The sequence below is a fragment of the Passer montanus genome, unplaced genomic scaffold (genome assembly GCF_014805655.1).
Source record: "Passer montanus isolate IOZ18808 unplaced genomic scaffold, ASM1480565v1 scaffold78, whole genome shotgun sequence".
In the NCBI taxonomy this organism is placed as follows: domain Eukaryota; kingdom Metazoa; phylum Chordata; class Aves; order Passeriformes; family Passeridae; genus Passer; species Passer montanus.
In genome coordinates this window covers 441,487-465,899 of record NW_024373034.1, presented here as the reverse complement: position 1 = coordinate 465,899, position 24,413 = coordinate 441,487, and the positions used below count along the sequence as shown (strand labels likewise).

The 24,413-nt window shown below is 39.1% G+C and overlaps 1 protein-coding gene across 4 annotated transcripts in view; it reads right to left on the bottom strand.

Moving 5' to 3' along the window:
- Window positions 1-24,413, bottom strand: part of PTK2 (protein tyrosine kinase 2) — a 188,926-nt gene that overhangs the window by 137,000 nt on the left and 27,513 nt on the right. For 2 of the 4 annotated variants that reach the window (XM_039731528.1, XM_039731525.1), the window contains one exon: window positions 11,518-11,544. The exons of the other annotated variants lie outside the window; for them this stretch is intronic. The gene's annotated coding sequence lies outside the window, so the exon portion shown is untranslated. The remainder of the gene's footprint in view (window positions 1-11,517; window positions 11,545-24,413) is intronic. 4 annotated transcript variants of the gene reach the window in all.

The following is a 24,413-nucleotide window of genomic DNA, read 5'->3' as shown; positions in this document are numbered from 1 at the left end:
ATCTTCTGAGAGGGATATAAGAAAATGAAGTTGCTTCTGGGTCAGCAAATCTCTTCAATGTCTCGTTGTATCTGCTGCTTTCTCTCTCATCTACGAGGCAATTTAATAATAAAGTAAGAAAGCTGTGCAGCCATGTGGGGCCAAGTTATTTAACAGAAATGGTGTCACCTGGATGTGTCTTCCTTGTCCTGCTTCTCGTCCAGATACCAAATATAAAGCTAAAACAACAGCTCATTAAAACACTTTTAGTTGCAAACATCTTTTTGGGAAAAAGTTGAACCTGACTCCCAGTGTTACATAAACCACAGATATCACATCAGCAACTCCTCAGACTCCCAAGCTATTAAATGCAATTACAAACTGAATAAAACAGCAATCCATGACCTCACAATAATACAGTATTTTTCCATTTATGTATGAAAACAAACTGGTGGAACAGTTCATATTGTATTTCATAGCATAAATCCCTTATATATAAACAAACTCTTACAGGCTAAAAAAAAAAAGAGCTATTTAAGTTTAAAATTCCAGAGTTACAGAATAAATCAACAAGCCAATGCTGATGCCCTTCTAGTCTAAGAAAGCAGAAAATTAAAAATTAATTTTTAATTCTTGCAGAACATCTTTTTAAAGTTTTATAACACAAACATAAATGCTGCTATATTACCAAGCAAATTCAGTGCCTGAGCTATCAAGCAAAGAAAAGCATATTTCAAAAAATAAGAAAATATTGTTAAATAGGCACAAATTCCCCTTCCTCTCTGTAATTAGCAAAATTTGGATTGAAAAATTCCAAAAAATAGTTTGATGCTTTGTTTAGGAGAACCTCTAGTAGAAGCCAGGTGTAGCTAAGCCTCTAAGCCACAGAAAATTCAATTCCTATTCACTTTAATCAACCCCTCCCTATTTTGTACCAAGAAGGGATCTTCACGTTTCAGGAACTTTCTGTTACATTGCTGCTTCATGAGACCAGCAATAAACTTCCAATGACTGCTCCTCAGGCAGTCATTTTATGCTGCTACAGGGAATCAAAGGTCATCCTCAGCTAACACAAAATCTTTTATTCAATGTAAAATCCACCACCTTAAATAGCCTCATTTGCTCCTCCAATTACACAAGACTACACAGTTCTGCTGAACAAGTTTTGTTTACCTAGGAAAATGCCTGCAGAGTGGTGTCAAAGAGCTCAGAAACACAAGAACTTATTGCTTCATTTTAAGCAAGGCTTCCAGGAGCTCACCACCAAATGCAGCTCAAGTCAGTGGAGGTAACCAGCTGTTAGAGGATGGAGCAGCACTCAGTGTGTCAAAGGCAGCACATATCCCCTCTCTGCATCCTTTCACAGCAGTAAATGGATGAGCAGACCAATGCAACCTCTGCTCTGTAGCGCCAAACTCAGCTGAGCTTTAAGTGTAGTAAGCTTTACCCAGTGACTTGACAACCTCAGCACGAAAGGGTTTGATGAAACTGGAAACAGATGTGCAAGAATGCTGATATAAAAATGAAAATAGGCAAGACCAAGATGTACAAAACCAACTGATACAGCTGGGAAAGATGTTTGGGTACAGCCCTTCTTCAGATCTGAAAAAGCAATGTTAAATAAGCATCCTATGTCTTCAGATGGTAAACAAAAGATCAAAAAGCCAAAAAAACTCCTTTCTGATGGCAGCCTGAATGACCTACTTTACCAAACATCACAGGGCCAGCACTGTCAGCATGTAACAGCATCTGACAGGGCCAAGAGCTCCTCTCTTGCACAGTTCTGAGCTGCAGAGCACAGCTTCCAAAAAACCTCTGGTACTGCTCTCCACAATCCCATTTGATGCATTTCAAGACTCGGTACTCAAGCATTTAAGTGAACATGAGTCCAGAACAAAGAAATATCAGTGACTGCATAAACAGAGGAAGAATATAAACCTTGTCCTGCCACACAGCCATGAAGAAGAAACGTCATAAACTTAAACTGGGAGTAGGAAAGTTCAGGGATCCTGAAATATATTCATAATAAGAACTTTTTAACTGCAGAAAATGTGAAACTGTCATCTTAATAGGTTAAATATGCTCAAGGAATGACTTAAGTCATGTCTGCCTTGGGGTAGGACAGAATTCCTTCACCCCTCAAATTGTGAGGTCATTAGACAAAGCCTGATCACTGTCCTTAAAATTTCCATTTAATACTCTGTTTTTAGAAGTTCTATATAAAAATCTCAGTAATTATGTTACTGATGTTTCCAGAAGCTCAGTGGTAGTGACTACCTCTAACACCTCACTGGATCATTCAGCTCCCTCACCCTTCTTTATTGCAAAGCCTCAAGTTTCAGTAATACCTTTTACTTCACCTCTTGGAGGGCACGTAGATAACCAGGGAACAGTCAGCAGGAATTTCAGTGCTGATCAATAATTTTTTACTGGGACTAAAAGCCTTAGTAGCAGTCTAATCTTTCCTTAGTACCATAAAATACCTTGAGATGGAAGGGACCCACAAGGATCATGGAGTCCAACTCTTGGCCCAGTACAGGACAACTCAGACTTAAATATTTCAATAGTTGCTAATTAAAAATGGAATTTAAACATACGTGCCTGAGAGAGTTGTCCAAACACTCCTGGGCTGTCAGGAGTGGTGCTGTGACCACTTCCCTGGGGAATCTGTTGCAGTGCCCAAACACCCTCTGGCTGAAGAACCTTTTCCTAATATCCAACCTACACCTCCCCTGACACAGCTTCAGGCCATTCCCTCGGGTCCTGTCACTGGTCACCACAGAGATCTGTAGTGGAGATCAGAGATACTAGTTCAGCTGCTCTTCAAATCCATGAAAACTGGCTTCACTGAGACATCTAAAGACAATGTGAATCACAACATAAAGTCTATTAATCCTGGAAAAACAGCTTCAGTATTTCTCTGTATTAAACCTTTCACAAAAAGATTTATCACAGATAATTCTCCCCGATTGTCATGGGGAAAAAAAAAAAAATCAAACCATTGAAACCATTCCAGTAAGTCATCTGAATGGACAATAACTAGAAACTTTAAAGATCTTCTTAAAGGAATAATTAGTGCACAAAGATATAATCTGAAAAACATCTTTGTTCCAGTGTTAAATAATGTAAGAATTTCTTAAAAAGTTTCTCATCCATCTCAAGGGTAATTCCAGCCCACTAATGGAAGCACAGGCATTTAATAGCCCTCTTCTGTTATCCTGATCCTTCCTCAGAGTAAAGTCCTGAGGAAAAATGTACTTACTAAAAGAACAGACTTTGTTGTTGTTAAGTTTGACCCTTCCATATGAAAACCTGAAGAACATCAGTTTTATACCTGCCAAAAGAATTTCTACAGTTTTTCATATTCAAATTAGTGGTATCATAAAGTGACGGGATATTTTCTTAAATATGTTCCTACTGCCAAAAGAATTTCTACAGTTTTTCATATTCAAATTAGTGGTATCATCATAAATATGTTCCTATTTTAAATAATAAATTTAATATTTTCCTCTGAAAATAAAAAAGGGAAGGGGGGAACCATAGTTATCAATTTTTGTTCTTACTTCCTTTTCCCAGTCTTTGCTGTGCAAACAAAGTCAGCACAATTAAGTTACAAGCTAAAGGCACAAGGAGAGTGTTCAAACTATACATTAAGGATGTAAAAATAAACTAAAAGAAAGCTCATAGAATCCTTTATTTATGGTCATTTTAGGCGTAACTTAGAACAAAATAGTTGATTAAAGTTCACCATGCAATGTTTTTCCTCTTGGTTCACTGTAGCCAGTGATGTTCCTCTTCAAACAAGCTCGTGTGTATTTTGGGAGAAGATCCCAAGCCACTCCCAGCCCAGGTCTTGCAGAACAAAACACACACTAATAACTAACATTTTGTATAAGCCAACTACACAAGATCCAGCCTGATACTGAGATTCTTTCTTTCACTCACAGTTATCCCCACCCTTCCTTGGCTGCACAGCTGTTGCTGTGAAGACCCTGGGTAGTAACACACCCCAACACTACAGCAAGGGGTTACAGAAATTCACAGAAGCTGCACTTTCTGTGGAACAGTTGTACAAAAACAATGAATGCATCATGAGCATCAGCAGAACAGACTGAAGAACACATATTTAAGAACCATGATTATTGGACTCTTCAGTTTGCCAAATTCCATCTTCTCTTTAAGTAATTCTGCACCAGAACAAGACACTTTCAGTGACAGGCACTGAAGGTTTTGTGCTGTAAAGGAGCAGCAGAAGCTCATTCCCAATACCTGATGCCCTGATTACAGCACACTGCTCCATGTGCAAGGCTGTTCTTGGATTTTTCTCCTGTAAAAGAAGATAGATGAACTCTCCAATCACTCTTAGCAGATACACATCCTCTACCTTGCCTATACAAAAACTTTTACAAATCAAAAAAACCTGCTGTGACAAAAGTAAAAAACAATCCTGAAACTCCTAACCACTTATCAAAAACCCTTTAAAAACCCTTTTAAAATGTGCAACCACCCAATCAAGACAACATTTTAACTCAGATCTCCAAGTACATCATTAGAATAACCCTTGCCAGCTGTTTCTGCACAACCACCACCAGCCAGTTTGCCAGCAAGAACATCCATGTGGCTGTACAGAGTGCAAACAACTTTCCTCACTTAGGGAATGCCTCAGGCACAGCTGAGTGTGAACTGCCAGGTCCTGCATATCCACCCATACTTAATGGCACAGAACCACAAGGAACCATTTCTGCTCTCTATTCCTTTGACACCAAAACAGGTAAACATCTTCTCAGAGTACACAAGCATCCTGTTCCAAGCAAAACATTACTACAAGTTATTTATTTTTTGACAGCATGTAGTACAGAGCTCTAAGTTCCGCTGCAATTCCTCTGATATTGTACCAACAAAAATCTGTAGTTCAGATTCAGTAGTTTCTGTCCAAGGTGTCCTTTCCCCCCCACAAAAAAAAACCCTAAAATTTTCAAGGTTTTCTTGTTTTACAGTTTGTCCAAAAGTTCTGTAACTTGCCTTGCTTTTTTTAGTTTTAAGAAGAATAACAACTATTAGTATGTTTAAAATACAGCACTGAATGATCCCCACTCCTTGCACCCTTAACTACACAAGACATATTAGCCACCTCTCACATGGAAGACTGACAAATCTCTCCCTGCTAAACCTGGCTGGGGACTGTCACCAGGTGCCCACATGACACTGAGGCTTAAATTTCTTGTCCATCCTCAGCAAGAAAATAAGTATAATCTTATTATTTCTGAAATAAACTTTCCAAAGTAAGAACAAAATCACATACACTATCTAAAAGAATGAAGAGTATTTGCAGCTGACTTCATTCAAAGCTCAACTGCATAACTGTAATTCAGGATATTTCAGGTTATCCAGGGTGAAGCAGCCACACATTTCTCTGCCACTTGCAAAAAACAATTTTCGTGAGGAAAAGTATCCTTCTCCCTCCAAACAGCATAATTCCTAAAGGTGTCATTTGAAATATCAATTTCTAAGGAAGCAGATAAAAATTTCCAATTTGTTATAAATGAAAAATTAATTAAAACAAATCAAAATATCTTAGATACTATGCATTCAAGTGGTACATTTGCATATGATGCACCCTTGATTGCCGGAGTGCTTCCACTTGGAGATGACTGCCCAGGAATACACCAAGAACAACCCCCACAGCAGTTTGGATGTCTCCAAAACCATGGGAGCCAGAACTACAGGAGATGATAGGGGAATGTGCTGAATTGCTCATTTTTTTTTGTTTATTTTAAAGTGTCAGACTTTATTGATCTAGCTTGTTAGGATTCATAGGAACATGGGACAGAGGACTTGAAGGACCTTTCATGTCATGAAATCTTACTCCCTGCCTCCTTATGGAATCATGTCATAGTCCCATTAAGTGCCCAATATATCAAATTTCACTTTCTTTGAGTATAAAATCAGTCTAGAGCAGATACCAGGGGTGCCATATCATTCCCAATAAACCTGGTTTATGTCCTGATTTTTTTTTTTAATACATACTCCCAATTCACCAATAATGAAACTTCTTTTCTTCTACCCCCTCTCCTCCTTTTTCCTCTATCCCTATACACAATCCCAGAAAAGCAATGTTCTGCAGCCAGGGCAAGTTTTCTTAACTATAAATCATTTCACATATTGCCCTGGCAAATGGGGGAGGATCCTGACCGCTGGAAGAAAGCAAATGGAACTTGAAGAGGGGAGGGTCTGGATGACTGAGGCTGGTCAGCCTTACCTCCATTATGACAAAGTGATGGAAGTGACAACACTGGGAGCCATTTCTAAACAAATGAGGACAATAAAATAATCAGCAATGATTTATGAAAGGGAAAACATGCCTGATCAATGAACTTCTTTGATTAAAATACAAGCTTGGCAGACAAAGAGTTGTCATTTCTCTTAACTTCAGCAAGACTTTCAACACTGTCTGCCATGACAACACCGACAAACTGATGAAGTTATGGACTCAATAAATGGACAGAGAGATGGCCTGGAAACTGTCTGGCCTGTCAGGCTCAAATTTCTAAAGAAAAACCAATACAATTTAGCTAACTTACAGTTTCTTGAGATGTTTAATATATCTCATCGTCTCAGTATCACTACACAGGTCAGCCTCACTAATAAAAATGTTTTTCTTCCCAAATCTCACTGTTGCTCTTGCCCTGTATGGGCAATTAGCTATAAAATATAGATGGGAATGCAGGGAAGAGGGCAGTGTCAAAAGCACTGCCAAAATAAGCCAAGAAAGTTTCACTGGAAAGGTTGGCAAATACACAGATTTCATGTCAAGCTGACACCTCCCCGCCTTCAACACAAAAACATGAGACACTCAACAGTGAAAGTTTACAAAGGATAAATACATTGCTTTTCCTAATATCAGAGGTATATAACAATGGGAAAATGCATTTTATAAGGTATAGATGATTAACCTTTTAAAACTACGCAACAAAATTCTAAAATATGAAGATTTAATGCACAAATAACAAGAGAAACTTCTTCCAAGTGACATTTAAGCTTTGTCAGCAATAACCTCATCCAGTAGTAACAGCAGTTTTGTGATAAGGAATTTGGAAATCCAGCAATAACACCTGCCTTGCTGGCAGTGAAAAGAATTCAAGCTACAGCCCATACCTGCATCAAAAGAAAAGTCCTCTCACATTTTCAGAGCTGCACAGGGCATGCAGGCAGTTATTCCAACTTGACAACACTAACATTTCATAAACTGTTTTCAGTTCCATACTCATCACACAAATAAAATCAATACAACCCAAGCCATTATAAATATATGAAAACTACGTTTACTGTTGCTTAAAAATCAGAATTTTTAGTAACATTTGCAAACATTCCTAGAAAAAAAAAATCCTGATCTTCCAAGGGATTACTGAAAGTACAGCTCTTAGAGATGTACAGATTTCCTTGTGCAATCCCTTCAGCACCATCCTAGGGATTCTAAAATGAGAGGAACTGTTCAGTCTTTATGCAGCTTGTATTTAATTCTTACTTAAAACTGAAGTGACAAATCAAAAAGCCACTATTTTGTACTTTTTTTACTTCTGCCTACACAGTTGGTTACGTTTTCCCCCCCTTTAAGCAGGGATATTAACAACAGTTCTCTGCTCATGCTACTGAGTTTATTCTCAGCTGCATGAATAATCGTTGCATAATTTATTACCCTCTGTAATACATGTGAACATTTATTTTAAGAATTCTGCATAACCTCAATTCTGTCAATTCTTGCCTACTGCAACTCTGGCAATACCTCAACCAATTTTTAATTTTCTGTCTTTTCACATTGTAGGAAGAACCCAACCCTTTGGGGCTTTGGAAATTCTGGTTTCTGTATTTAAGTTCATCACACAGGCAGGTGTAGGTTTAGGATAAGGAAGATCTTTTGCACAGCACAACATTAAACACCCCATCTCCTGCCCAGTGGATAAGAGGAAGGGGAAGCAGGAGGTTGTTCCAAGGCTGTGGAAAGTGCCAGGAGATGAATCTGATTTTCTTAAGTGGATCATGAGCAGGCCCTGTGTAAGCAGCAAGACCAAACACACCAACAGACTGAATGAGGACATGCCTTTAATTCAGAAACATCTTTAGGTTGATCTGGAATTGTGTAACAACTTCTTTTTCTTTTTTTTTTTTTTTGTCCTAAATGAGGACTTGGAAGTAAAAATAGTTACAAAACCATTTAATATTTCAAGATAACAATGACAGTGTGCAAACGGTGCTTACCTAAATTGTACATTATACAGCAAAAAGTGAACACAAACCCATCAGATCTAAAGTATGCTGCATATCTAAAATAAGACCTAGGCAAAATATGTATTTCCTATTAATTTTTCGATACTTTATATTAGGAGTCAGCAAGATTTTATTTGACTCACTAGAAGATATTATCTGGAGGAGTCATCGAGAACCAACAACTGTACCTGAGATTCAATTTGGCATAATGTTTTATTGAATTTTAAACCAAAAAATCCAGTATATACTTGTTTCTTATATTTGTTTTTATTTTCTTCTTGTTCTTTGGTACAGTTTCTTGCTTCCTTACTATTTCTTCATTCTGGTAATGAAGACATATTTGCACTGCAGGATCAAGAACAAAGGACCAGCTCTTAGGAAAAGTCACCTACATCACACAGACACTAGAGCTGTTTTAAATTCAGAGTGAGACAAAATCCAGGAGGGATTGTTTTTAATCCCAACAGTGTCAACAGAGAAAGTTTAACTGCATTTACCAGAAGAAACAGTCTCTCATGCCCTCAGGCATGCTGTGAACACACTTGTGTTGCAAGAGAACTTCATTTATAGACAGAAGAACTGTGTTCTCTACCCACCTTCAAAATTATAATATTTTAGCAAATTGTTCTCCAAACCCCTCCTAGCTGACATTCCAAAAATTCTCTATGCTCATCTCCATAGCCTCAATTACAAGGCAGTAAAAACCCAAGTTACCCATGAGCTTCAAAGCAGTGGTACAGATTAATTCAGGATAACTCTCCTGAGTAATTATCAAACTAACGACCTCATCAACGAATGCATTCTCCAGCACAGAAACAATCCTTCCTTACAAGGTTTTGCTATGAAATAAGTGTTCTGGATGACCTTGTTATATCACTGCCTAAATCAAATTTATGTATAATCCAACCTCAAACAAGACACTACAATGGAGACACCACCTGAAGTAGTGTCCTTACTGCAAAATCTTCAAACACTGCAGAAGCTGCCCCCCACCATATCATGATGAAAATTTAGAGCACTAAAACCAGGTGGCAAAAGTGAGAACATTTCTAGTGACATCTATTGTTCACTGCCAAAAGTGGCACTCAGGAGAAAAAAGTTCTTTAACACTCTAAATACGAAAATACCATTATTTATTGCAAAGATGAGTTTTGATGATTAAAACTTCCCATCTGAATGCAGAACCTCATCTTTATTCAATTATATCATATCTCTTATCCAGGCTGCTTTTGCAATTTATCAAATTTCTTTTGAATTTTAATCACACCATCCAGTGTACTTGTAACTTTTTGTGTTGGTGCTACTGGCAGATAAAGACAAATAAAGTCCATTTTCATGGTCATTAATAAAAATACTGAAATACCACAAGACAATACAGACATCTGTGAGACTCCAGCCTTCCCTTCTAACAATATTTTAACCATATTTTCAAAACAAATTTCCTTAGTTCTTTTACCAGGAGGGACAGTGAAATCTCTGCTACAGGTAAGCCATGGTGTGTAGTTTTTCTATCCTCTCTAAAATCCTCTTGCCACGCCACGGGGAAAGCTCATCCTTTGAAAATCCTGGGAAAACTTCTGCCCTCTATCAGTACTTGCAAGATAAGAGTCTTGGAGTACAATTAGGACACTCCCACACACAGCTCAAATTGAAAAGAATAATCTCGTTGTAACTCAGATTCCCACCAGCCAAACTCTTCAAATCCCAAATATTAACTCAGAAAAAGTTTCATCACACATCCTTGTTCTTGAAGCTGCAGAAAAAAAACCTAACAATAATCCTTATCTTGCTGTCAGCCTGACCTAAACACCGGGTATTTATTTTTCCAATATTTTCCATAAGTGCCTGCTTCACAACCACTCTCAGCATTCAAAACTATTTTAAAGACATCATTCTTAAAATAAGACTTCCACATTTAAACTTGTCTTCACTGCTTCAAGAAAACATGATTATTTTTTTGCAGAAGAGCTGCTCTGAATTTCTTGTGGAAATGACTACAACGTATCAGCTATCAAGCTTTTAACTGAAATTGCCATTCGATTCCAACAGGAAAGAGCAGCTACCTTCACAGCAGGTGTTAATATCAGCAAGAACAAATGAAAGAATGAATACATAACCAAAATTACGATGGCAGAGGGCAAGGATAAAAGGCCGCAGGCCTAACAGCAAAAATCCAATCCTTTGATCAATCAGGAGTAAAAATGCACTTCAGTCAGGATTCCAGAATTCACATTACAAACAAGGAATACCTGCCATGGATCAGGAGAGATCCTCACTGTGAGCTCTGCATCACAACTCCAGCCCCCAGCACAAATGAATGCATGAATTTTAAAACTTCTTAAAGGTCAAATGTAACAAACAATACACAAAAAATGCTATTTTAAAAAATCAGATCAGCATGGTTGGGTTTTTTTGGAGGGGTCCATGTTTTGGGGAGGTTTTGTTGTCTGTTTTTAGGTTTAGGGTTTTTACTTTTAATTTTTAAACACCACTGATAGAAGAGTCCAATAGAGCAGCTCAGCCACAAGTCACCTGTGACTCCAGCCAAGTGAACACTGTGTCACCTTCCCCACTGTGACCTGGGGAGATTCCTTCCACCCATAAACCCCCCAAGCCCATTTCTTTGCACTCTGCTGTTGCCCTGTTCTTTTGAGTTCTTCTAAACCTTCTGATGTTTACATTCTTGTAATGAACTTTCTCACAGACTTTATGTAAATAATTAATTGTTTTACATTCTTTTCTAGAAAAATTTGATGAACTATTAGTTTGTTCAGTATCATTGGAGAGGCAGCACTTTCACCCTCCAATCCACTGTCACTTTTTAAAAATCTATAAATGTTGGAGTCAGAATTAAACTTCCTTCTTTTTCACCTTAGAAAATCTTTCTATTTTGTGTCCTAGAGTGACACTCTGCCTCTCTGAACCACCACTAAAACCATTTGTGGCTGCTCCTAATCTGCTCCCCTGCCAGCTGTATCCCACGTTCTGCTGAGTTGCTTTAAGCATTAACTATCTCACACACATATTTAACCACTGCCTATAAATACACCTCAGTCACCTCCTCCCCTTGTCAAAATATACCATTTAAATGGAAAAAAATCGGTATCTCAACAGGTTTTGTTTTGACCTCAGATCCCCACGTGACTAAGTACCATGACAGTGCCAGTAAGAACCAATATTCTGATTATATAAAAGCATGACTGTATTGTAAGCAAGCCCTTAAAAGCTGTCTGCTGTCACATCGAGACATAACTGAAAAAAAAGAGAACTTACCTGCTGGCAAGGGAAGTCTTGAAATATCTGTAACAATAAAGGAATACATTTAGAAACAGAAGAAAAAATAGCTCTGCAACTGAAGTGACCTCATAATTTTCTGCAAGGCCATACTTGTTTAATAAAGCACATTATCTGAAGCAATTTGCTGGCTGCTATGAATGCCACATGCAAATCAAAAGCATTTTCCTTGTCTCATCCTGTTCATTAACAGGATTATGCTCTGCTCACCTGACTGAAGGACAAAGATTATACTGAAGGCAATGAGTGTAATTACTGCAGCAGAATACAGGTCACTACCCACAAATGAAGTGTTACATACAAAATTCACCAGCATCACCTACAGAACTTCAGAGCTCAGTGTCAGGGATAGTCTTTGTAAATTAAGAGGACTCTACATAATGTTTTCTTTATTCTTAAATCTTTAGAGACAAAGCAGCCAAGCTTGCAAGTGGATAGGCACAGAACACAAGATATAATATTAAAAGAAAGGACACTGATTTTTGTCACCAAGACACATTAGACACAGTTGCTGAACATTTTTATAGCAACTGCTATGGCTGTCTTGAGCTGCAAACAATGATCACTGTCTCAGAATCTAAACAGAACATATAAAAATCATGCACTAAAAAATTAGACATTATATTAAACTGTAGGTCATTATATTGTTCCTGCCTGCTTTTTCTATTGTCATCTCAGTACACATCATCATGGCTGGGACCTGAGGAGCCCATCAGAGTCCAGAACAGAAACTAGAACCCACAAAGAACTAAAAAGAAATAATTACTCAAGTCTTTAAGGACAAGGACTGGGGACACACATCACAGGGTTAATGAAAACTGAAATAAATACAAGTGTGGGGCCAGCGGCGGGGGGCGGGGGGGGGGGGGGGGGGGGGGGGGTGGCCGGTGAGAAAGGGGAACCAGTAGAACTGAACCTAAAGAAAAGATCTGCAGAGTTATTTGGTTAAAGAAAGCAGCGAAGTTGAATAATAAATCCTCACGCTGGGTACAAAATCCACATGGAAATTGAACTTTAAACACAGGACCAGCACCTGAAACAGATGCAGAGATTATAGGGGCAGATGGTCACTGCTTTGCTACCTATTAGAAAAATAATGAAGCTTAATAAATTTATTAGCCCTGCTCTCACCAACAGGTTTTACAATTCATGTCTGTGGCCAGAAAACATGCTGAAACTTGAATAACAAAGAGAATTACACCCAAAATTTAAAGGCAGCCTACGAAAAATTTCAAAAATTAATTGTACTACTCTGAGAAGATGATGAAACAGCAACACAGAAAGCTGAAACACACTTAAAGCGGGAAATCAAAGGCAAACAGGACACCACAAAAAACCCAGAGAAAATACTGAATGCCCTAGTCTGGTAGAACACAATATTTAAAAATTTAATTTAAAAGATGCTCATCATGCTGTCTGCTTAGGAACAAAACCATCTTACATGTAAGATATGCCTTGAGACAGGTGATGCAGCCAAGGAAACACAGGAACTGCAGGAAGCAAAAAACCCAACAGCTCCTGCACAGAATCCAAATCAACACATATGGAATGGAGCTTTCATCCATAAGAAAGAGATTTGCAGTGACAATTAATTTGGAAAGTTCCATGAAGATAAATGTTGCATAATTTTTTGTTTGTGTATGTTTAATTGTTTCCACGCCCTTTTTTTTTATGAAGTCACAGAAGAATTCCTGCTTGCCACTAGGCTATACAATACAACTGCAGCCACAGGAGTAAAGCATTTAAAACTGTGGATTAGAAAATACCATCTTTGATTTTAATTTTTCTACAGTGACAGAAACATATGTTTAAATTCCATTTTTAATTAACAACTATTGAAATATTTAAGTTACTACAAACACTTTAAAGTGCATTAAAATCTTTTAATTTTTGTGTATTAGGGATGTTTTATCACAGCATTTATTACTTTTGAAGCAGACTCTTTGGTTAAATGTGCCTACACAACAGATGTCAGGAAAATAATGACAAACATAACCCCCCAGAAAAATATGTTATTACTGTTATTATATACACACAGGCAGAAAACAATCACTTACATCTCAGAACTTAAACAGGGAAAAGCTCTGCAGCTAAGACACACACAGAGATTTGGAACTTCAAGAAGATCTGATCATATCCCAGCACTGTCCCCAACACCTGAGCCGCTGTTTCCGCTGTCACCTCTCCCTGCCAGCGCTCACACAGATCCTGTTACTGCACCAGGACCTTCCAAATGGGGCACTGACACCATCAGCACTGCTGCTATATTTAAGTCAAACACTGTGAAGATTTCTTACTTCCATGTTCCACTGCAAATTAGTCCCAGAAGTGCATTAAGTGAAGAGATGCTGCACCCCTGGGACAAGTTTACTGAACAGCTTCCTGCAACTGCACCTTCTTCTATTACAGTGTAGTGCAAGAAACTGTTTTCTACCATTAATTGACATACATTAGATCTAAAAACAAGCTGGACAGAAGAAATCGAAGCCTGAAGGTTGTATCAGTACACTCAAAAGTGCATATGTGCACTTAGCAGGTTACTTGTATGGTATTACTCAATTATTTCCATCAAGCACAAAGTCCTCTACAGGCTGATGTATCTTAATTTTAGCAAACACCAGCCACTACAGAAATGTCAGTTCATAAATGAAATAAATATTTCACAATTCCAAAGATAACAGTAACAATTCTACTCCTTTGTATATACAGATATCACAACAATAAGTGAAATGCTTGTTACCTTCAAGTGTTCCTACAAGTGTGGAGTCACTTTAGAAATTTTCTCATCATTGAATTTGCACCATCTCTGCAGCTCACTCTTGTATTTTCTGGATTGAAACCTCTTAGCTTTATTCATAAATATGGTTTTTCATTTAACATCTAACACTGAAAAAAGATGAGTGGATTCTGCCCATACTTTACTACCTTCCTTCACAGAGAGGTAAACTGAGAGTACACACTCAGGTAGCCACTCATTTCAGGTTGCATTTACAAACTTTCCTCCCCTGCTGTGTAAAACTTTCCCCTTTCTGAAGCACACTACAGCATTTCATTCTCTAGAGAGGAGAAACTCAACCAGTGCTGCGATTTGAAGAGGAAAAACCCCAAAGTTAGGGTTTTAATGGTTTGGGACTAAAATGAGAGGCTTGAGGCCATTTTGGAGAGCTGTCCTGTTGGGAAGGATTCCCTCACATCAGGGAGGCCTGGACTGACTTTTCTCCTACAACTCAGTTTCTGAGTGCTTGGAGTGCTGTCACATAAACCATATTTACAGGAGCTGTACAACGGGAACCAATCTTACTTTTTTATCTGCTCCAAAGTAGTTCTTCAAAGTGAAATCTAAAATGAATCCTATTTCAAGTCCTGCTGCTCCTACTGATCCTTTCAAGGGATCACTCATGTTTTGCATTTATATTCTTAGGTATCTCCCTGTGCTATTTGGCAGGGAGCAAACTGCCAGTTTGAACAGGAAGAAATAAAAATGACTTTCACATTGTATCCTTTATCATACCCAAACTTTTACATACTTTGTAAAGGCTAATCAGTTCTCAGAGAAAACTGATTTTATCCCATGTAGATATTGGGAGGATGGAGCAGATGGCCTCAACAGCTCCTTTCCAAGCAAGGTTTCTGTAATATTGGACACAGATGATTGTAACAGACCAGGAACAAGCTGAAATTACATTAGAGGTGCTACAAAATAAGAAAGATCCTCAGCCAAAGAAAATTTGCCAAGTAAACCAGTTACGCACATGAATTCATCAAAGAACAGAAAGGACAGCAATTTAAAGTAGGAATAGTATTATTGCTTCTATATGCACTGAGATGACTTTGGGCACTACAGTCCCCAAACGGGCTTTGTGGACCCCAACACCAATAGTTTTTTTCTGATTTATGGATGCCATGAGGACCAGATCTCTCTACCACTGTATTTTCTTTTATAAAACTGCATTTTACATTGCAGAGTTTCAATGAACGTTTTCTTAAAAATGGAGCCGCAACTTTAAATCTTCCTTCCAAGAGTAACATCTAATCATCAAAAACAGGAATGTTTTGTGAGCTTCCCATTCCTGCCTCAAGGTAAAATGAGAATATGGCTCAGTGGACAACTCCAGAGGCTCAGACTCTGCCCCATCTGCAGCACTGATCTCTTTCCAGAGCTGTGGTAAGCAGCAGACCACAAGAAATTTAATCCTGTTCTCCTGTAGCAGGAGCTGGCTGACTCCAGCCTAACAGCATTCCCTTGAAATTAATTCAGATATTCAATTCATAAACCAATCTCTCTTTCCAGGGAAAAGTGAAGCAGCACACAAGGAACCACAGACCACAGTCTCCAAGCAGCCAAGCAGCACATGTCACTGGACAACAATCCTTGCAACTAGATGAGGAATATCAGACTCAACATAAAATGCAATTTTCCTCTTAAGCCACCAAAATAATTTAGGAACACAGATGCATATTCAGCTTTTAGCCTTTGTGTGATGGGTCCTGAAGGATGTCATCTTACAGGCTGGATCCAACCACCTGGAAGTCTCTTTTCCTACATTCTCTGGCAGGTTAAAAAGGATGTTCTTCTGGTCTTTAATGTAACTGAGATCTCATCATCTATGTAAAAATATTTTTTTTTTAAGAGCAAATAAATAAACACAAAACGGAAGTCATTGTTCAAAAAAAGTGCTTTGTAAAATCACACTTGTTGAGAAACTCAAGGATTTATCCATGACCATCTGATCTACTGAACAGAGACCTTGGAGACACAATGAATTCATCCTGACAGCACACCTATTAAGGAAAAGCTATTAAAAAGTTTTACAGTATGATTAAAAGATTGTATAAACCACCAGTTGCATTGTTCCATATATGTATTTTTTTCCCTCTTCATCATTAAAAGTGCATCTCATTTGTAACCTACACCTAACCTACTTCTAATTTAGCAATCTGCAGGACTGAATGCTAAAAACCTTTTATTATATCATTTCACATTAAGGCAATTTTTAGTGCAACTCAATAAAATCTTTTCATTTACTAGCTATGTAGAATGAGAGGCAGATGTGCCCCACTGTAAAGGACCATTTCCCCTAAACATTTTATTATTCTTACAAGTCTTTAAAATGCTCCAGCTGTTTTGGCTTTCAGTAGCAGCCCTGATTTGCAAACACCAATACCTGACACAGTACTCAAATGTCAATCATAACAGCACCAAAACCCCCATTTGCTTACTCAGATTAGAGTTTTTTTTCCCCCTATTGACATATTTATTGCATTTGCCTTAGGCACAGCAGCAGCTGAATATCCAGCAGCTGAATCTTCATCTGTTACCCTGGGGAGAGATGGAGAGGGCACAGTTATAGGACAGACACCTCCACCCACAAAACCTGGCAGCAGTTCTTTTGTGCTATAGCCAGATCAGAAGAAATTCAGCATACAAACCACACATCTTGTTTTTACAGCCCTACTTCACAGGAGATCCACGTTGCACTGGAGTCCCTTATTATCTTGGTTTAAATCTTTGCTTCAGCTGTGAGTACCAGCAGTAATGATTTAATGCTCTCATTTCTGTCTGCTGAAAAGGTTAACGAGCAAGCAGCCGACAATGAACCGCTGTGACACCCTGCAACGTGCACAGCCTGTGCTGTGCTTTTGAGAAGTTCTCTTTAACCACTCACTAGTTCTAAGGCAAGCTGCTGCCTCTGAAACACAAAAGCCACACAAAATTTAGCAAGGAAAAATGAGAGAACCAACTGAAATGCTGCACAGAACATGAAGGGTTTTTTCAAATTAAGTGTTTGGTTGATAAAATTGGTACAAGGACATCTATGGTGTGATGATCACCACATCAGACACACCTCAAGTGTCTTTAAATATGCAAAAGCTTTGTGGTATTACACCAGTACAAACATCAGCTGATTCATCCCATATCTCAGGAACCTTCAGTTCATATCTGCTTCCATAATTTCTCCACTTGTTGTCAGTCTACTGTCATATTCCTCTCACTACCCCACTCTTCTGTATGCACCTGCTTTCCTCTACCTATTTGAAAACAAAATCAGTATTGAGTTTCCTTAGCTTACAGCATCTACACCAAAAAAATCATTAAACCGTTTCAAATCTCAATTTCCCCTCTCCTACTGATACTCCTCCAAAATCACTCTGCTTATGCTTCTTAAATACCAGTTTCTGAAATTGAAAAAATACAAACTGTGATTAAGACCATCAGAATAATCCACCTGTGTTTTCCTCCATCTCAGCTGAACTCTGTATGCACCTTGACACTTCAAATTCATTTACACCACATCACTGAGCATGACCACCAAGTTATCTAAGAAGCCACCAGGAGCCAAATTTTCAACCAGGCACACTGAACAGTGGGATATTAAATGAAAAGGTTCTGGTGGAAGTTACATTTAAGGAGATTAAGAAGAGCAAGAGAAATCACTCAGTTATTACTCAGGGCAGGTGGGATCAATCTCATTACATACTGAGTTACAGAACATGCAGTATCTAAGCAACTCAGATAAAGAATTTAGTCTCAGTATCTACACAAGTACTATATGCACCTTTTGCCTATGGGGAAGAAATGTTTGGATAGAGAAGAGGATGGAGCAGTTCCCCAATAATTGGTTTTTAAAGCATCACAAAATGGGTAAGTGAACTCTGCAAGTCTGCAGTCCAAGCTCTTATGGGTCAGCAAAAGTCCTATCAATGGATGCAAAAAACCAAAAAGGATCTCAAAAAATTAAGCAAGTTGCTAAGACAGCAGCTGCACTTCAACACAGGGCTGTGATGTAATGCATCTGGGGAAAAAATTCTGAGCAATACCTCCTTAACCAAGTAACACTTGCACTTTCTCCAGTTCCAACTGCGGGAGGAAGGCTGAGTCACTGTTTTCTCTGAAATCATCAGCTCAAACTGGAGTAGCTGGCCAAAGGCAATAAAACATTGTGTCACATTAGGAAGGGTACTGAAAACATGGCATTTAAATGTATTACTATGCAGAACAAAAAAGCATCAACATGTTGTGTCCAGTTCTGGTCTCTGCACCAGAAGGAGGCAGAGATGTCTACGGCTGGGCAGCTGAAGTGATTGAGGGATGGAGCAGCTGCCAAGGAAGGCCAGATTACCAAATCTGGGCCCCTCTCAGCAGGGAGGATGTGAGGCTCAGGGTGAACATGATCACAGAACAAGTGGAGGGGATGAGGGAAGAAGAGAGGAAAAAAATAGAAAAACAAAAAGGAAATCAATGCAGCGCCACAATTCAACAAATCCTGCCAGTCTCAGCATTAGGGAGCATTTGAGGAAATTACTGGAGATTAGGTTCAAACCAGTATGAGAGTCTTCCCCACAGCTGGCACTGAGCTCCCTGCAATTCCTGCAAGAGCAAAGGGTGCAGAGAGCTGCCACCAGCCACTGGGCCAGGCATACAAACCATGTAAATATCATTTCTTGCTGCCATAGAGGGCCAGTGCTGGGCTGGGCAGTCTTTTGGTCTCATTTAGCAGCATCCCCTGTATCAGCAACACAGTGGCCAGTGACTGTCCCCAGCAGTCTTTGGTCTCATTTAGCAGCATCTCCTGTATCAGCAACACTGTGGCCAGTGACTGTCCCCCTGTGCTGGGCACCGGGGAGGCCACACCTCAAATCCTGTGCTCAGATTTGGGCCTCTCATCACAAGACAGACATTGAGGCGCTGGAGTGTGTCCAGAGAAAGGAACAGAGCTGGGGAAGGGGCTGGAGCACGAGTCTGATGGGGAGCAGCTGAGGGAGCTGTGGGGCTCAGCCTGGAGAAAAGGAGGCTCAGGAGGAATCTTGGAATCTTCTCTCTCTCAACAACCCCCTGACAGAAGGTTGGAGGCAGATGGGGGTCAGTCTCTTTCCCAGTAACAAACAATAGGAAAAGGGAAAACAAGTTGTGTTAGGGGAGGTTTAGCCTGGTTAGGAAAAACTCTTTCACAGAAATGGCAGTCAAACACTGGAAGAGCTGCTGGGGACATGGTTGAGTGCTGGCCTTGGCACTGCTGGGTTAACAGCTGGAACTACCAATTTTAGAGGTCTTCTCACACTAAAATGATTTTGTGATTCTCCTGGTCCTGAACTCCTTGTCGTGGCTCTGTGCAGTCACGAGCTTAAACATCACTTATAAGAACATTTACTCAATCAAAACTACTGTTCTAAGAATGTCAGCCACATTACAGGAATATTCTTATCATTTTATGGTATATCACAAAAGGAGTGTATTTAAACAAGCCCAGGAAACTTTAAAAGCATTTAAGATGTTTAAGGAGGGACATGTGTGTGCTGGCAGCAGTTCAGATCTATCAGGAGTATCTCCAGCACTATGATCTGCGATCACATAATCCTGATGGAAATATTGTGACGTTTTATGAACATAACAAGTCAGGCCCTCAGGCAGGCTTAGGGAAAGCTGTAGACATGTATTCTATACATGTGCAGCTACCCCCTATTTGTACTACACACACTGTTCTTCCAAGTGATAGCTTTAGTGGATGTTTTTCTTTCAAGAAACATTGTCTTGACATTGCTTGCTATGATTGAAGCTCCCTTGTCATTTTCCGTGAAGGACTTGTGACACACAGTGTGCCACCACAAGTCACCCACGTCTTCAAAAGGTGACAGGATTGTGTAGTTCCTGCACTGAAATACAAATTAGCTCTACATGTCAGTGAAGGCTGGTTTGTGCTTTGGTATGACAGGAACTTAGCACAGAGCACGGAGGTGTTCCAGAATGTAAAATAAATGTGTTTCCAGGTACAGAAATGAGCGGTGCCAAGGGCACAACCAGAAGGGGAAAGAATGAAGAGGAATTACTTCAGACAAAATATTCAAAAGCTCAAAACAGAGCTGCACATCCCAGACCACAATGTAAGAGAAAACTCTTTTCTTGAGTGCTTTTTTAGAGGGGGTCAAGTGGGAATTTTGTTTTGGTTTTACAGTGGTAACTAGTTAGAAGAATTTAGACTAACTGATTAATGATGTACCAAAACCAAAAAACCCCAAGAACTTCTTTTTCAGACTATTAAAACAGTATTTTGCAAGTTTTGGGTGGTTTTTTTGTTAAAACACAAATTCTTAGAAAGTTGGGCGAGCCACTTCCTTTCATGTTTCACCACTGTAAAATTATGCTGTTTCCATGGTTCTGGCCCACACACGGATTCCATTGTTACAGCAGTTTTTCAGGAGCTGGAATTAAAGTTTTACATTTTTTTTATTTGAAGTTACAGATGAGTGAAATAAGGTTGAAAATAATTGATGCAGCCAGCACAGAGTGGGAGAAAATATTTAAGAGTTTTCCAGTAAAGAACACACATGAAGGATTTTGTCAGAAGTTTAACAGAAGATACCACCTTTGCACACACATTGTTATTACCTAAAACAAGACAACAACAAAAAAAAAACCAAAAAAAAAACCAAACCAACAACAAACCCCAAAAACACAAAACAAAAAACAAACAACAACAAAAAAAAAACCCACACAAAAAAGGGCGGGGGTCTTAACACTTCCATCCATGAAAAGACAGACATAGTGCCTAAGAAATGACATAAATGACATGGTTTATTGCTCACAATGGGATTACTCCAAAGTGTTCACAGTGAGTTTGACAGCAGCTACACAAGTTTTGCTCTGTACACAAACCTGCCTCAAGAAATAAGATGAAATTTATTTGTAATGAGAATACCGGGGGGTTTTCTTAGTCCAACTGTGACACCCTGGATGGAGAAAGAATTTGCTTCAGCTGGATCTTGTTCTCAAAGTGAAGCACAACATCCCTTTACAACAAATGGGCATTTACAGCCAGAGCTACAGAGGCTGAAATCAGTTCTGCAGTGAAGACATAACCATTTTGGATCTTAACCATATAAGAAATAAGAGAACTAAGGACACTCACTGTGATGGAAAAGGTCCAGTAAATTCACCATTGTATGCATGGGAACAACTTCTTTAACGTCATCTGGGTGCTTCCAGAAATCTTACCAGATTACACCCAAATCCTCCCAGACTACAACACTTCCGACTACCACCATAGTGTTTGGAGACACAACATGCTGCCAAGCGTCATTCTGCTAGAGGAGGTTCCATTAAAAAGTCAAAAAATATTTCCAAAACCTTTGGATTAAAAAGGATCATTGACTCAAGAAGCATCTAGGTCAAGTAAATTAATTTGTCAAACACCAGGGCACACACAAGGCAATGAGAATTAGCAAGGAGATAAAACTAAATGTTTTTTCTGTCATTTCACAAGAATACACAGTTCTTCATAAGTCAAAAAGACACAGAGCCTACCTCAGAGAGTAAACAGGAGTTTAGGGGCAACAGAAGACAACAAATCAGGAAAAAGCAGAAGAGACATTATTATGAGACAATATATTATGTGCTCATCTAAACTGACAAAATTATCTTTTCTTAATATGTTAGCAGTAGTTGTGTTAGGCTGGTTCCCTCCTCAGACCACAACACTGATGCACCAGCAGAAATAGAAAAAAACTTTTCCCTAGCTTCTCCTTTGCTTTCTCTGTCCCCTTTTATAAAGTTTTCAGATGGAAAACAGACAGAGAATGACCTCAGCAAAAAAAGATGAAAAGTGAGGCAGGGAGGAACCATAGGCAGAATTAAAAAAAAAACCAACCAGGAAAAGAAAAATACACACATACATCAGGACAAAGAAACCCAAAGAGATGACTGACAACACTGAATTATGAAGGTGAAGAGGGGGTAGGGGGGGAACAAGAGTGCAGACAGAAGACCTGCAGCACACAACTTGAGAAAGGCTTTCTTCTCCTAATTGGTTCTGTCGTGTCACCGTCGGAGAGCGGCGCAAAGTCAGCGGTGCTGGTGTAACGGGAAACCCCAAACACGTTCTCTGCAAGAACCTGAGCAAACAGGGACCCAGCTGGTTTGACAGAACACAGCACACGTGCAGCTCCCATCTCCCGTTGGCTGCACCTTCCCAGCTCGGCCATTACTCATCTGGGCAAAGGCAACAAGGCAAAGAGTTTGTTCCCAGTTCGGCACCGCGCGAAGTCAAGCGTGTATGATTAATGGATTCTCATTTCCACAAACCCACTGAAAAATTTCAGCTTGGCATCATTAAGATTCTATCAGCCCTGAATTGCAATTTAAGATAGCATTTTTCGCCTTAATCTGCTGCTCTATTTAATCAATTTAATGCACAGTAAAAACTTAATTTGACAAAATTGAAAGCATTATTTCTCCCTGCCTCTGGCATGAAACAGATTAAGACCACCAGAAATACTTGCAGAAAGATTTAAGATTCATTACATATTGGGTGGCAGATAAATATTAGATATGCTATAAACTTTAAGTTTAAAGCTGTGGGTTTTAGTTAATGCTGCAATTACCCCCCAGCAGCTAACCCGAGTCACGCTTCCTACACAAGGCATGACTGTGATTTTTGAAGTCAGATCTCCAAAAATACTAATTTGCACAATGCTGACAAACTCCACAGACAGTAGGGCAGAAGGAACAAGGACAGCAAAGACAACTTCTCCTGTGTAGGCTTCAATTTCATCTAGTTAGATTATCCACAGGAGGTGAAAAGACAGTGACAGAAAGCTGCCACATAAATATGTCCGGAGGTCTCTACAGACAGTCTGAAGCTCCAAGATAACTCAAGTTACAGGAGACACATCCACAGTTCAGTCCCAGAGCTGGAGATACCCAAATGGTCCCAGGGCTGGAGCTGATTCTCCAAGAAACAGCTGCTCTCACCCCATGGCCAGGGCTACAGCACCATGGCACAACTTGTACTGTGAACAGAACACTTCTGCCTTCAGGGCTGTCAAACCAATTTTCCTCATAAATAACTAACAAGCCAATTTTACGGGCAGTGGCGGGGAGAGGAATCCTGCCGGCCTGCTGCTCACAAAGCACACTCATTACTTTCTTAGCTAAGAACCACTAAGTCCCTTAGAAACTCTGACTTGCCTTGTAAGTATTTAAGTAGAGTATTACAAGTTGATTTGAAATGGATTTTAAAGCTATGATTTCGTACCTAGACATAACTTCTTAGAAAAGAAAAATCAAATACAAAATGCATCTACTGTTAAAACAGTCTGAAATGTATTATTCCTGCTGATGTTAAGAAACAATGTTGCTTCACTTGAATATTTCAGTAATAGCTTTTTCCATTTATGTCAAGGGATTACATAGTGTATACACTTGTACAATTACATCTTACTTCAACTTGTTTTGTTGATATATAAAACTTAATACTAATGGTGAATACCTACCCTGCTGATGTGTAACAATTCCTTATCAGCAAAACAAGCCAGCTGGAGCATAAAAGACATCATGATGCAGTCCTTTAAGAATAAACAGAAAAGTGCCACAAATATCCTAATTATATAAGGGTATTTGGTACAGTTCTGTGTAGGCTGGACTCAGTGAATAAATATTTTCTGCACAAAGATAAGAATTCAAGACCACAAAGAAGTGTACAGTATAAATGTGGCTTTTGCTTCAGCTGGGAGGCAGGAAAGCGTAAATCTTTTGTACCAGAATATAATCCATATGAAAGGACAGCAAGAGTAATAAAGCCTAAACCAAGAAAAACATTGTTAAGCTTTTGAAATTCTTCACTGATACTGCAGTTTATTCCTTGCCCCACCATTTCACAAGAATTAAAATACATCAGCTCACCTCTTTTGTTATTTCAAACAAGGATTCTGAGACTTATTCTCTAAAAGGCTTTTCCATTTCTGATCATTTATTAGGCAAGAAAACAGAGAAGATGAGCAAAAAGAAACCTATCCAGCTTCCTCTGCTTCTGATCCAACTTGGACAGAGTCAGATGCCACTGAATCCCACCAGGGTGAGAACAAAGAACTGAACTTGGTCA